At 38.2% G+C, this 15,556-nt stretch overlaps 1 protein-coding gene across 8 annotated transcripts in view; it reads right to left on the bottom strand.

Moving 5' to 3' along the window:
• PTPRM (protein tyrosine phosphatase receptor type M) overlaps nt 1-15,556 on the bottom strand; it is a 480,832-nt gene that overhangs the window by 460,045 nt on the left and 5,231 nt on the right. The gene's annotated exons all lie outside the window — the stretch shown is intronic.

Here is a 15,556-nt window from a genome sequence, read left to right as displayed (position 1 = left end):
AAGCAGTCACTGGTACAACCATATTCATTCTGAACAAAACTAGACAGAAAGCAACAGGAATGTAACATTACTGGCACCTTAAAAATATTTGTCAACACTACAAAAAGGTATTTAGAAACACCTTCCTGACAGATTCATTTCAAATACAGTGCATTCAGAAGTCTAAAAAAATCCTTTAGCTTTTACCTTTTATGTTTTAATGTACTCTGAAATATCTTCTCTCAACATTTTCTCTTGCATAAAAATAATATGCTAACATACTAAAAGAATTTTAAAGCTCATATTTTACAAGTTCATATAATGCAGAGAGGTTGTGGAACTTCCCTCCATCCTTAAATATACCCAAAACAACTTGGACAAGGCCCTGAGAAACATGATCTCCATGCTCTGCACTGAGCAGGAGGTTGGGCTGGAAGATCTACAGAAGCTTCTTCCTACTATAATTGTTCTGTGACACTAATCCTTTCCAAAAACATGCAAAAGGAAACTGCAGCACATAAACAGATGCAAAGCATTACAGTCAACCTCTTCACAAAATCTGCTGCTTTTAGCTACATGGGGTATTGAGCAGGAAGGCATTTCTCCCAACTCCGCATCTGCACTTCATAGTCTCTTAAAAGCTGTTAGAACAGCAATATTCTTTCGTTGCAGTGGAGAATATTAGTAAGTGTGGACTGGACCAAAGCTGTGTTACTGCTCTTCCTCTTGGTTTCTAATCCTGCTTCTTGACGGCAAAGTCTGTCAAGAAATATCCAGGAAAAAGCTGACAACGAGAACCTCATAATCGAGAATGATTTAGCAGGTAGTTGCATTTCCCGGTTCCATCTTCTACCTCCATCCGCTGAAGCTGCCTTTCAAGATTACAGGAAGACAGTGAAACCAAGCACCAACACCACAAAAAGCGAAAGCCACGGTCACCAAAACTCAATCATGAGTAAACTTCTCTCTTTTTAGGTCTAAAAGCTAATTCATCTGGCATCAGATTCTACCCATCACTGTTCAAAAGCAGGTGACACATGAAGTAGCCACCTACATAATGCAGTGTTCATCACAAGAACATTTCTCATTTACAATTTTTGCCTATTAACTTCCCATAGCATACGATTCATAAACAACCAATTTGGCATAAACATCAAAGTTGTTTGCATTTTTTTTTGATCTAGTACACTTTTTTTTCAGCACCATTAGGAAGTGATTTATAGAATGGGCTGCTATACAGCTGTGGCTAGGAGCTGCTGTACACCACTTCTTCCAAACAGCATCCAGACCTTCATGCAGAATGCAAAGAGAAAACATTTCAATTGCACTTACACACTTACTATGTAGTAGACAGACAGTAGAAACAAAAGTTTATGTTTATAATTTAACTTCTAAAAATACAAATAAAAAAATAAAATCACACGTTATTCACCAGTGATGCTTTTACTTTTTGCATTTAGTCAGCAAAACAAAACCGATTTTTCCTATTACTTTTTGATTTCATAAACAAATACTTATTCCCCAGTGCCAAAGGATTTTGCATGCAAACACTACCCGAAAATATTTTAATACATGAACTACGTTCATGAAGATATTTTTCAGTTTGCTAACATTAATTATGAAACCACTTAAGGTTATCACTGCTTTACTTCGAAGAACAAGCAGATTTTACTACTTCCACCCAAGTTCTTAGCTGTGTCCTTTTGAATGTTCCTATTACCTAAGTATGTAAAAATACAACGGAATTACACAGGTTTTTGCATACAAGGTCAAGCCACCACATTTTCAAGTGCTGCACATTGCCTCTGGCAAAAGCCATTAACTAGAATTTTGGAAAATAAAATATCCATAATGCAACTAACTAGTTTAGTAGAGGTTTTCTGAGCACTTCAGAAAAATAATCCTGCCATCAACAAGTCTAAACTACTGCAGGTAATACAGCTACACATTATTAAGAGTTCTTAGTCTTTTACAAGAGCCCTCTTAATCAATAAAAATGTCAAAGCCAAATCAGTTTTGCTTCTTTTTTCTACTTTATTGCACCAACTTGGAAACCCCCTATGCTGCAAATTACCACTTTAATCCTTCTATACAGTAGCGTCCCTCTTCCTTTACAGGGAAGGTCAAGGTGAAATGTTTGTGATGTAGAGCTGAAGCTTTGTAGTTCCCTATTTATCAAGCCCTCCAGACAAGAAAACTAGTGCATATGAATCAAATATAAGCAACACTAACTCATTAATGACTGACATGTGGCAGACACAGACACACAGATGCAGTTTGACATTAATGGAGAGATTTGCCTGTGGTCATGGACATGGGGCAAGGGGGGGGAACAGACCCACCTGCCTCATGTTTTAACCTGTGTATGAAATCAAATGTCAGGCAAGATTAATTAGATGCCTAGAGTTTTATTCTTTCCTGTTGATAGAAAAAGTACATTTCCATAATGTGAGGAAGCATTTATGTGGATAGCAAATCAGGTTGACATTGAAGGAAGGTTTACTTTATTGTGAATGCTAGCTGTGTGGTGCTTGTCAGTGCAATTACTTTCTCCTCAAGTGGTTTGCTTTTTAACATTTTATTATCTTAACAATAAAAACCCTGGAAGCAATAATTATTTATTATGCTAATTCTTTAGCTTTTTTATTATGAATTTCTGCCAGACCATTAAAACTTGCTGTTTTCCAGAAATAAACCTGATTTATTAATATTCAGTCAATTAAGAAAAAAAGAGAAGGCAAAAACAATCTCTGTACTGGTAATTAGTTACTAACCAGTCAATTTGTACACTTATCAGCTTCCTCATAAGTTCTATTTTCATTTATTCAATACCCAACATTTTTAACATCGTTCTGATTGAAAACAACTTCAAAGCACGAAGTCCACTGCAGCATTTGTTATAAATAATGATTTAAGCAGTCTGAGAAGCAGCAGGGCTTTAGACCACTCTGAAAATGCACTATACTCAAGGACTGCATTTTAATTATGGAAACCTTTTAGAACATCCCTGTTTTATTAACAGTAAGTGAAAGACTATAAACAAGGCTTCAGTATGCACCACTTCTTCTCAATCCTGCCTGAAGCCCTCAAGGGGAAACAGCTTCAATGTGCTTTCATTTCTCCCCCCAAGCATTCTCATCTCTGAATGCCTCTTCTCACCAGCTTTAAAATTCATTTAACATAACAACCACACAGTTATGCTTTTTTCTCCCCACCCCCCCATCCCTTTTTTTTTTTTTTTTTAAATATACAACTGTTCCCTCCTTTAGGAATAAACACCAAGGCCAGAGCTCTCAAACTCCCACAGCATAAATGCAATATAGGAGACCGTAAGCAAGTCTAAGCAGAAAAGCACTGCAACTAAATGTACCTTGAAAAGCTCCTACTTTGCAACGCTTTTATATAGCTTCATGTCCATGCACAAACTGTCCCTACATTTCACGCAGTGACAGTGGTAGTAATCCCTGGAAAACTTCTAGAACAAATTCCCTAGCTCAAAACTCGGTTCTCTCTGAGCCAGTACAGCACTAGCTTCTTCTAAGGCAAAGATGCAATGCTTCAGTGCTTGTCAGAGCAGCCCTCCCAGCTTCAACAAGCAATACCAGCTCCCATGCTGCCACACATGAGAGCAAAGCCAGGTTTCTCCATCCCTCTCTGCTTCTGAAACATCTTTCTCCTGTACCTCCCACTAGGAGATTCTACCCATAGCAACAGAAAGTTCCCTATTAATATGTAATATATACCATAATTAGCACTGCAAAGCAGGTAGTTATCTCGAAACTGTCCTCCCATACCCTCCCTCATAATCACAAGACTTTATTTACAGGAAAAAAATAAAAAAGAAAAAAACCCACACAACTTATTCAAAGCCCCAGCTATTCATTCCTGACTTGAATCACCGGTATGCCATCGCTCACTGGATGGGCACAACCTAACAGGGGACAGATAACTTGCTCTTTAAGCACTTGTTAAGTCTCCCTCTTCCCAGATACCTACAATCCAAACTAGACAGCTATGCTGCTCCCACCATACTTACTGGTGTAGTAAGGAGACAGGTATCAAAAGAGGGAAGGAAGGAGCATAAACTCTTCCTATAGAGCAGTAGTAGGAAGTACTGGAGTGGGTGCTCTGTAAAAAGACAGACTAGGTTGTGGATGGAGCAACTTTTGCCCAAAAATTATCTCAAAACTTAAGTCCAGCTCTACGGTACCAAGGTGGGACCATCTGCGCAAGATTAATGACTTAGACAGCTGTAGACTTGGGTGTAATCCAGATGGGCACTGTTACTAAATTCAGGACAAATTTTGTTAAAACTGTAACTCCTTGTTATGAAGTTCCCTACCTTTCATGTACTTTCCCAACATCATCAGCCACTTGTGTTGAGGGTTCAAAGGCATATTTACTGAAACTCATATTCTGAAAATTTGTTTCTGTCAGAGTTCATTAAGTCATCACATGGAACACAGCTGTAGAAACATACAAAAGACACTTATGACCACCAAACCCCCCAGCTATGCCACACCTGTAGCTCTCATGGCCCCCTGCAATTTACAGGAACCAGCTTCCCTCCCAGGCTAAGTTGAAGAAGTGCAGCAAAAACTTCAATGGAGGTGGTTTTTCCACACCTGTTTATCAGATTATTATCAGACACCATATCTGATATGGACCAAAGAAATGCTTTGAAGAGGTCCAAAGAGAATATAAAAAATCAAAATGCTGCCATTTGAAGACACTGAGATCCGTATTCCATTCTCCATGTCCAGGAATAGTGTAACAACACGTTCAAGCATAGAAGTTCTCCCAGATCAATTAACAGGCCACTTTATTTGTTTACATCAGTAGTTGCAGTTGAAAAGGAAGCTGTATACACAGTACTAGCACCCCTGAAAGATACAAAGCATGACTCAATGCTGTTTTCTGTTGTACTACCTCCAGTAAAAGACACTTGAACTTCACAGTGATGTGAAATAATGCTGACCCTTCTAGTTTGATCTGCCTATTTTCTATGGGAACCTGGTCTCTGGTACAAATAGAGCACAAAGAAAACAACCATAGGAATGCTACCGATGTTAGTTACCACTTCTCATCCTAAGGGAAAAAACAAAACCAAACAAACCCCACATATAAACCAATCAAGGCCAGACTAAGAAAATTACCAAGACTATCTGACAAAAATCTGAGTAGAAAGACATACTTCATAAAGTACTTTTTAAGCAGAGCCTAGAGATGGAGGAAAAGATAGCAAGTGGGCATCTGCCTGGTCAGCCTACAAACCAGCATCAGCACAACGGGACAGCAAGACAACCAGTTTCCTGGGTAAGATCCACCAGTGCTTTACCTGACAGAAGGGTGCGGTGGTGTTGTGGGGGTGTGTGTGAAGTCCTTTCTTACAAGGGGCTAGAGCTCTCAGGATGAGCACACAAGTCATTCACTTGCCTTTTTAAACACATATATAGCATATTACTTTAGTCCCTCCCAGGACATCAGGTTAGGCCTTTAAGGTTTACAACATTAGTTCAGCCTTTCTAACAAAGTATGTGGCTCCATGACCTGCATTATTCTCTTCTGCAGAAGAAGTAGCCTGAGTCAGTACAGTCATTACATTCCTAGCCACGCCTCTGAAAGCATGCAAAAAGCACCTAAGTTCTGCCATTCCTGAATCCCAAAATTATTTCATCATAACATCATTTGTTACCAAAAGGCAGACTTTTGTATTTTTTGTGAGTTTCAGCATGATTTCTCCCCTTTAGTGTAAGTTTAGAATGTAGTGCTATTAAGCTTTGGTCTCAAGATATACTTCGTTTGAGTATGTAAATGCTGGAATTTTGGAATTTTTTTTCGTAAAATGTACAAAAACTATTCACCTACCAAAATACTTCCTTAAGTATGATAATCAAATTTGGGAGCTACACAGAAACCTCGTAACAAACACAGGCTTCTACAGACACACCTGAAGACAATTAGCTCTTAGCAATGACTTTTGGCTGCTCTATTAGCAGTAACATAATAGTGTGCAAGTTGAGAGAACCAATGTACACAGAACAGAACGATGCAGATGCCTCTGAATTTTCTCTCGCAGGACAATGATTTTTTTACTAATATACGCTATAAAATATATTACTAAATTTGATGCAGAAACAGAAAAAGTTTTTTAAAAATATAAGATGATGTGACACAAGCTGTATATCCTAGTATTTTCATTTATTATACATGCATTTCAAATGGCAGTCATTTACAATGGTAAAAAGCAAAGCCATTAAGTAGATACAGGGCCCTGATAGCTCCAGGTGTAAAATAAGAATAGTTTCTCACAACAGCTTAAGAGTGCTGCTGTATACAAAGTGTGAAGAGTAAAACTTGATACCATTGCAATTCTATCTTGTGGATACATAGGAAAACGTAGAGAGTAGCTATGAATATTTTCTCTTAAAGAAAATTAATTACCATGGGTGCAATATTCCTGTAGCAAAGGCACAGTAGTTCACAGCCATCTTCCACACCACCATAAAAACTTACTGCAAGTGATGTCAAAATCCATTAAGTTCCCCTTTGTTTGTTTATTACCGATCCACCGCTGGAGGCAACCAGCTCCATCTCCAACCAGGCTGCATTAGCAGGCAGACTCCAGTGCAAAGTCAGAGTGGGGAGCATGAACCACCTCTGCAAATAATCTCAGTTGACCCAGCTAGATTTGCACAGAAAAAGATGAAGAGCGCTTGTGAAATCTAACAGCACAGCTGAGCAATAAAGGGGGTATCCTCCATCTCTAGGTGGGTAGCAAACATCTTTAGAAATAAAAATCTAACTGTAGTGATTTGTTGAAGAGTTCATCTACCTGAACTCTTTACAGGAATATACCTCTACTAATTACCCTGTTATACAACTGCAGCCATTTTAAAGCTCTTGCACAATTTCAACAATTCCCACATAGCTGAACCTCCACACAGTGTATATACACAAGATCAGAGTAACCCTTTTATTTTCCCAGTCCTGGCCTCACCTCAGCTAAACACAGAATATTACTGCTTTCAGATAATGGAGACCCTGCTTGGAAATCTTCAACTGCTCTTAAAGTCACCCTGCTTTTCAGACCTCTGATTCTCTTGATACTGTAGAAGGCAGCAAAAGAAATGAGTTGCAGTCTCATACAGCTCTGAAGAAAAGACACCAGTAAAACTTGTTCCTGTCATTAAAGAGAGGAGACAGAACCCAACCAGTATTCAGCTTCCCAAAGCTCTGTGATCTAATTCTACACAAAAGGCTTAATAAGGTTTAGACTCATAATACAATTAGTAATTTAGCTCACAAATTAGACTATCTATTAACACTCCAGCAGACACATCAGCCATATGAGGATTAAGAAGGAATCTTCTGCTCTCAATATGGAGTAAGAACTTGAATGCTTTAATAGACCACTCCAGCTTCTGCACAGAAGAATCTATATTGCACTATACAGAATGATGTAAGCACAGGCAGTAAACTGCTCATATATTGAACTTTCATCAATAAGAACCAGTTTGATAATCCGCACAGAAAGTACAGAGTGGCAACCTTCAAGTTTATCTTAAAGCAGAATTTTAACTAGTAAAAATATGTACTGATAGCACAGAATACACTGTATATGCATTTATAGTCATTAGAAGCACACATAAAAACATGGGCCAAAATTAACATGTCAGCATAGACAAACCACAGGTTACCCCAAGGTATGGACATTACATAATATTTAACGGCAGGTAAAAAAACAAAAAAAAACAAAAAAAAACACCCACAAACCAAACAAACTGTTTGCTAAATCTTTGTATACAGCATTTATTCTTTATATATTAAGAAAGGAAGCAGACATGTAATACAAGATTCTGCATCACCTCTTCCCCATAAACAGCACTCCAAAGATTTAGAAATGGGCTGACACCTGTAGTGTACTACTTTAAGGCATTTATCCACACAGAAAAAAATATTCCAGATGAATTTTCAAATGCAGGCTGAGTAGGCAAAGACTACTCTACTCATTACCAAGGAACAAGAATTTAATTTGGTGTGTGTGCAAAAGATGCTATTCTGACTCCCAGAATGCTATACGTGTAACTACATTTCTACAGAATGCTGAAATTGGTGTGTTCACACTGACTTAGGTTAACACCTGATTTACTTGCAATTATTGTGTCAATAGAGGCTTTTTGTAATTACTTTCACAGTACGCCCAAAACTGACCATATTCATCTTTAGGGTTTGAGCTTGTGTTTATATAAATAGTGCCAATATTACTACTTCTTTTTTAGCTTGAAAAACAAACAAAAAAATCTTCATCAGTTTACTTCACACTCAAGTAAAAAACATTCACACCCCAATAATATTATGAATAATGTCCATCTGGTCTGATCTAGATGTGGCCACAGTATCTCATTCTCCACCAGCACTGCCTGCTGTTGCTATCAAATCTTCAGTGTGAATGCACTGAGTCTCAAACTTCACTCGCTTATAGTAGTCACTCCTAAGCACGTGCTTTGCTGGCATGTGTATTAGCCCATGCATGGGACCATTTGGATTTTATTTATCTTTGGGGGTGGGGAGGGCAAAAATCTTAACTTGTTAGGAATAATACTCAGGCAGTCAGAAACTGTATCTCCAAGCTTCTATTACAGACTGCCCAGAGGCTCTAGGGATTTCTCAAAAGATAGATACGTAGATCTCCACACTGGAAGGGCAACAGAGTGGCCCGTGACACCACAGGTTATTCCTAATGAGAGCTACCATCCTCCAGTCTCAGCTCTCTCCTCACCTCAGTCACAGCTGCCCAAGGGACGGAGGTGGCAGAGGAAGGCACTATGGATTTGCAATTTGTGGAACGTGGTGATCAGGTGCGGACACATGAACTGGGAAAAGGTGGCGGAGAGAGAACAAGAGGTGGCAGGTATATTCTTAAAGGTGGTCTGGCAGTTAACAGCTTTGTTAAATATGTATGTTATTCACAGTGGAATAGATGGTACTAAAATGCAATTTTAGACGGAACTGAAAATAGGTAAGAACCCTCTCTCTTCCTCTGGACAAAATTTGAGAGTACACAGCTTTGGCAGATTACTGTAATTGGCCAATTCTTTCTGTTATTGCTAGACCACTGTGGAGAGTCAAAGCACTGAAATCATGTCAATGGGACAGCTGATGAATGTCATGTATTTGCTCAATGCCAGTTTCAAGCATACAGGTCTGATTTTTTCCCAGTTCTGCTCCCAAATGTCCAGAAACACACATACATACATTCTGGCATACAAACTAGAATTAATTTTTCACTGTTGCAAATCTAGCATAGCACCCTGCAGTTTATGAAGACTAACAGAGCGAGTTCTGGAAAAATGCAGTTTCTCACTCACAGTTGCAAAACTCCTGTGACCTACCCACTACAAGCACTGATTTGAACCAAACAAGGCTGCCAGATACCACTTCACGGAGGCAGATTTACTGTGGACCAATTCAGGAAGCCCCAAATCTATATTCATTTTGAAACTGAGATCTTCAAAAATATATACAGTTTTCATTACAGAGTCTTAGAGTCTGGGCTACACATCAGAAACTGACTCCATGTTTTGCAATGAACACAACAGAACTGACAGGCAAGCAATAACTTTCAAAATACAAACTTCCATGTTGCAGCCTAAACTGCAACCTATCACATGTAACTACGACTTTTGAAGTGGTTCCTGACTGATGCCAGAATGAGTCCACAGCTGCTTTCTATTTCCATTCGTTACTGACTCATAAAGGTATCTTCCAAAATAAGAATTTAGACTTCCAAAAACTGTATCTGTTACCCTGTAGAAATCAAGGGAATGAATTTCAAAAGCAGCAGACAACGCATGCACGATTTATGCTCCCTAATTCCCCTTGAAGCAACCTTGGCAACACAGGTAGACCAAGCCCAGGCAGTCTTTATCTGAATTTCTCAGTCTGAACATAGGCAATACTTAAGGCTTCACCTCTACTCCCAATCAAATTTATTGTCTGCACTTCAAGACTCCAAGTCCACTGTATGACAAAGGAAGGTACAGGTGAAAAAGGCTGAAGTGCACCTTCAGCCATGGATCTGCCAGTGAATCAACCCACAAGCACAGCAGTATGTTTGTCTATGGTTGAAAATAGAGCAGAATTAGTAAGGTATATTATTCTAAAGGAGTTATTTCTATGTCATTTCCCTGTATGGATAATCTTACGCTAGATACGGGGTTATAACCTGAAGAGCATTTTACAGCTTTTAATGTTCACATCTTTTTGTGGTCATGTAAAGTGGGTAACGTTTAACTCCCCAATATTCAGGATGCAAAGAAGTAACAGATTCTAGTGGACAAACTGACTTTCTGTTAAGCAACTGTACATGTAAAGAACCAGCTCTGAAGTTTCTGCAAGACTTGTTTAAAACCTCAGGTCCACGTATGTTGTTGCTGCATGGCTGCTGCAGAAGTCCGTTCTTTATTTGTCAAGAGTGTATCCCAATTTGTCCAGGGTTCCCTGGCCCTATGCAATTTCAATGCATTTTTGCTCTAAAGGGCATGTGCTTGTCTCAAACGCTTTTAAATAAATAAAATGCTCAAACCTCAGTGTTTTCCAAATCCCCAAATGAAAATGCTAGGCTAATTCACATATACACCTTACTAGGCTAGATTTATGTAGGCAATTCTAATGACAGTTCTTAATGTAAAAATAAATAAAGCACACCTCATGAACTTATACGTGAGCTTCAATCCATGTGCTTTGCTGTCACTATAAACAGAAGGTAGTAATGGCAATATACAGGGTTTGCATTTTCAACCTGTAAGGTTTTAAATAAATATTAACTTTAATTGTATTTTGGTTTTGTTGGTTTTCTGTGACAGTCACAGACCTAACCCTAAAAGGTTGCTTTCATATTGAAAGTTGCTTGCAAAGGTTTTATGCCAAGCTAGAACTGAACTCAGATGACGTCTCTCAGACACAGTAAAGAAGGCATCAACAGCATGGTGTCTTAAAATTATTACTGGGACAACAATTTATCTTACATAACTGAGAAATTACTTCAGTAACAGCTGTCTCTGCACAAGTTAACAAGAAAAACAGTTGAAGTGATGTGTTATGTAAAATGCCTATATTAAAGTGTTGAATGCAGTGCTTTGTAAAATAATCTTCATCTACTCTGCAGAATTCAGAAAAGGTACCATTAAAGGAAAAAAAGGCTGTAGCAATTCTCAGTCATTAACATAAGAACTACTCCACTGAGTACTATGGTTCCCGGAAACGTCCACAACTGTCTCTATATCCTAAACATGTGACAGTATTTAAGCACATTGTTGAATTTCTAGGGAAAACTGAAATTACAGGTCGTGACAAGTGACTGCTGTACATTTTCTCTAAATATGGGGGGTTGGGGGAATTTTGAACAGTCACCTGCCTTTCCCCGCCGCTGCCCCCCGGCCCCAAATGGAAACTTAGCAGATTTTTCAACCATGGGGAAAAAAACAACAACAACCACCAAACCTCTACTGGTCCAAACTAAAGAACAGAAAAGCCTGGCTATGAAGATCCTCAGCCACATCACAGTCAAATGCCACAGCACAGACTTAAACCTGGGTCTCCCACACCTATTGTAGGAGTTCTGATCACTAAGCAACTGACTATTACAACAGCAGTTATAATATATATCTGTCTTTTTCATGCTGTGCTCCAGTGGTATGATTCATGTTAGGCTATGTCATCTGAACATGGAACCAGAAAAATCTCCCGGCTCAGAAACTTCCACCGAGAGAAAATAATTTCCTAGTTAAGATCATATGACACATCTTAAAACAGTTAAGTAAAAGAGATCTTACACTATCAAAACAGTAATAACTTCCAAAAATTGTAATAATCAGAGGACTGTTCATTCTGAATTATACTGATCAACAGAAACATCACAGCAATTACAACAGATTATATCTAGCCCCGTGCAGATACACAAACGGTGTCAAGCCTTCAAACAAACACATTTCCTCTCAAGTTTCTAACAAGCCTATGAGCACACACTGAATAGGCTGCAGAGTTGTGAGGAAACACTGGACTTCTCACAGTGATTTTATTTACTAGAAGGAAGGAAAAGGGAATAGGTAATAATGAAATTTTTCTTTTCAAACAAAACAAATATACAAATCACATAAGACCACAGCACAAATACACCAAACTAAACAAAAACAAACAAACAGTTATGTTTGATCTGGGGCCTAACATAACGAGGTGGCAATTGACTTTTGTATTTGTTTTCAGTTGTTAACTGAACTGTTTATTAAAACAGTAAAAAGCCATGAAGTTAAAATAGCAGAAGTGAGGTGAAAGGGAGCTTGTATGCAGACAGAAGACAATGTGAAACCCTTTAGAAATCCTAATCTCAGCCTCTGCTTGAGACATAACTTGGTAATACTCTTTAAAAAAAAAAAAATTGGAGATCCTTTTTCTCTACATACCCTCAGAAACTATGTAGACTTTGTAACCAAAGCTTGAAGATGTGCATGTAGATGACCATTTTTTGGTTATACATTACTGTATCAGCCATAGTGCAATTACTAAGCATCAGCTCCCAAAATAAGGAATTGTTTGACCTTAGAGAGAGAAGAAAAATGCCAAGGGGGGAATAAAGCCCCCTTGCAACCACCTCTGCTGTGAGGAAACCACAAAAAATGCAACAGTCTTCTGAAAGGTAATAATTCATCAACTTTTTAAAGACACAGACATACAAACTAGTGCAGAGATTACAAGCATATACAGAAGTACAGAAGCGCACGTCATGGATGGAAATTATTTCTTCAGCGTAGTCTGTATTCACCAGAAAAAGAAATGTGAAAAGCCCCTCTATTCATTTACCTTTAAGAACAATTCCATTACGAAAACCTGAAGACATTAGTGGTCCACTATCCATCTACCTGGAAGTGCACAGGAACTCCTGTAACATTGTCCTCAATCTTATGTTAGAATCTTGTCAGCACAACTCAACAGTTCTTTCATCTAATCAGCCTACCTTTATGCACTACAGAGCTACAACAAAAGGGCCACAGACAAAAGTATTCTATTCAGTATATTACTTTAAAAAATACAGATTCTAAACAATGTTTGATTTCTGAGTTAAGGATAAAAGAGGTAATAGAAGTCAAGATAACAAAGCACAATCTTTCTGAGAAACTTCCCCAAAATAACTGTGCCATAAACCCCAAAAGAAAAAAAAAAAAAAAGCTCCCAAAGGAAAAAAAAAACCAAACAACCAAACCAAACCAACAAAACCCCTGCTCTAATACAGGCATGTGATGCTCTATTTCATTCTCCTAGAAGATGAAAAGCTGAAGTGATGAAAGAGGTAATTAGCCATTAGTTATTCCACAGCAAAAACATATTTCTTGTGATTAACAAAACAGTGCTGTAAGAGATATTTGTAATAGCTTAACAATGAAGAAGATTTTATTAAAATAAGGTGGGGGGAGGCAGGAAAGCCAATCTACCCCTCCAAAGGCTCTACTGTAACCAAAACATTCTGCTTTCTAAATCATGGCAGATTACATGGGGGGTGGTGGTGGGGGTGGTGGTGTGTGATACAAATGACACACACACACTTAGAAGCAAAATGTTGGGTTTACACTGTTCCACAGGAAAAAAATTGAAGACTCTTTAACATCATTACACGTAATCATATGTGTAAAGAGAATCAACTATTGCTATGTAAAGCTGTCAGAAGACCGATTTGAGCCTTGAATATATTACTAACGACAAACGTGTTCAAGAATAAGAAAATGTGAATAATTATAAATCCATTTCTGTTTCCCAGATGTAATTTAGCTGCCTTTAGGACTTCAGCTTTTTTTCTACAACTTACTCTCTTCCAGTAAGGTTCACCTCTTACACTCTTCTGGAAAACGTTATCCCTTCCTTCCCACCTTTACCCCCATACACCCTAATTCTAACCTGGTTTCAGAACTCCCTCCTGTGTAATACTGCCGTGGATTTGTCTGAACAAACGTGGTCATTACTTTGTTTTACTACCATTGCTCCTTACATGGCAAAGGGTCACTGTGGAATCAGACACTTCAGGGTGAGACACTGGTTTCTTATTCCTTGCAGCTACTGAGCATGAGTATGTGTTAGACGCATAAATACACCTTTATTTTTACTGTTATTACTCAGAAATCCTGGCAGAAAAATGCCTTTCCTTCATTTTTAAAGCATATGTGAGGACTTATCCTCTGCATCTCCTCATAACATTAATGGAAGTCACATGGCTTAAAAACCAGCACGACACTTTATTCCAAAAGCAGTATAGAATTCCACTGACAGCAACATAATTTCTGAAAATGAATGGAACAGAAAGCTTTTTAATAGGTTGTGAGAAGACATACACAACACTTAAGCTTTTCTTTAAGACAAGGATCAATATAACCTTATCAGATTTCTATAGCAATAGCCCTTGCATTTAAACCACTAAGACAGCACTGACAATTTCTTTGTGATTTCATGTGTTTTATTATGTATTTTTGTTATATTAGAGCATTCATTCATCCTTCTGTTGAATACTAATACTGAAATCAGCCTTTTTACAAGTAATTAAAAGTTAATTTGTGTTATAATCAAACCGGTGCAAACAAGCCACCAATAGACTAAAATACTCTAGGTCACAAAACTCCATCATAGATTTTCACACCTCCCCAGCTCCAAATACACCTACATTCTCATAAAGCCCAGTCTACAGCCCTTCCTCTTTCTACGCTTAGAGAAGTGGATTTAGAGATGCAGCTACACCTAGTGATCAGCAGCAGATCACAGCAAAACTCACGAAGACTAAAAAATCAGAGAGAAGTATGTGAACATAGCGGGATGAATGAAATCACACTGTAAAATTTGCTAGATTTTTTTTCCTCCTGAACACATGACCACATGCTCCAAATTGGTTTTGGTTTCTTGAAATCCTTTTTAATACATTGGTAACGTTACAGATTAAATCAGAAATACAGATCCGAAGTTATGAGCAAAATCAAACTAAATAAAGAGGACTGTAAATTTTTCCTAAATAACTTGTGCAGATAATTCAGCTACATGCACACACCAACAGAGCAATTTATTCCTGGGAAATTTTTCAGAACTACTTCTTTACACCAAAGTCATAAATGTGAGAGGAAAGGTATTCATAAATGTATGTCATTTTCTGGGGAAACATCTTTAAAACTTAGTGATGTAGCTACCTCAAATACGTGTTTGACAGTAATACTAACGAGGTTTATATACAAGAGATTTCCCTCTCAAATGGCATTTCCTTTAGCATAAAGCTGCCACATGGGAAATACAGGATCAGTTCACAGGTCCTGATCACACATCACTGGACTTTGTTCTACGAAGTCTACACCTATTATCTTCCTCTAGCTGAATGTAATGATGCAAATAGAACCAATTGTCTCAGCAGTAACATGTAAAACTGACCTGGCCACCGGCAGCTAGGCTGTTTGACACATTTGCTGACCATCTCAGTGTATGAGTGAGCACACATGAAAAATAAACCGTCTGCACATTTCTTCAGGTCAGACTCAAATGACATTACTGA

Source organism: Falco punctatus, assembly GCF_963210335.1.
Source record: "Falco punctatus genome assembly, chromosome: 3".
In the NCBI taxonomy this organism is placed as follows: Eukaryota; Metazoa; Chordata; class Aves; order Falconiformes; family Falconidae; genus Falco; species Falco punctatus.
The sequence above is the reverse complement of the archived record's forward strand: the minus strand, read 5'-3'. Positions and strand labels throughout refer to the sequence as shown.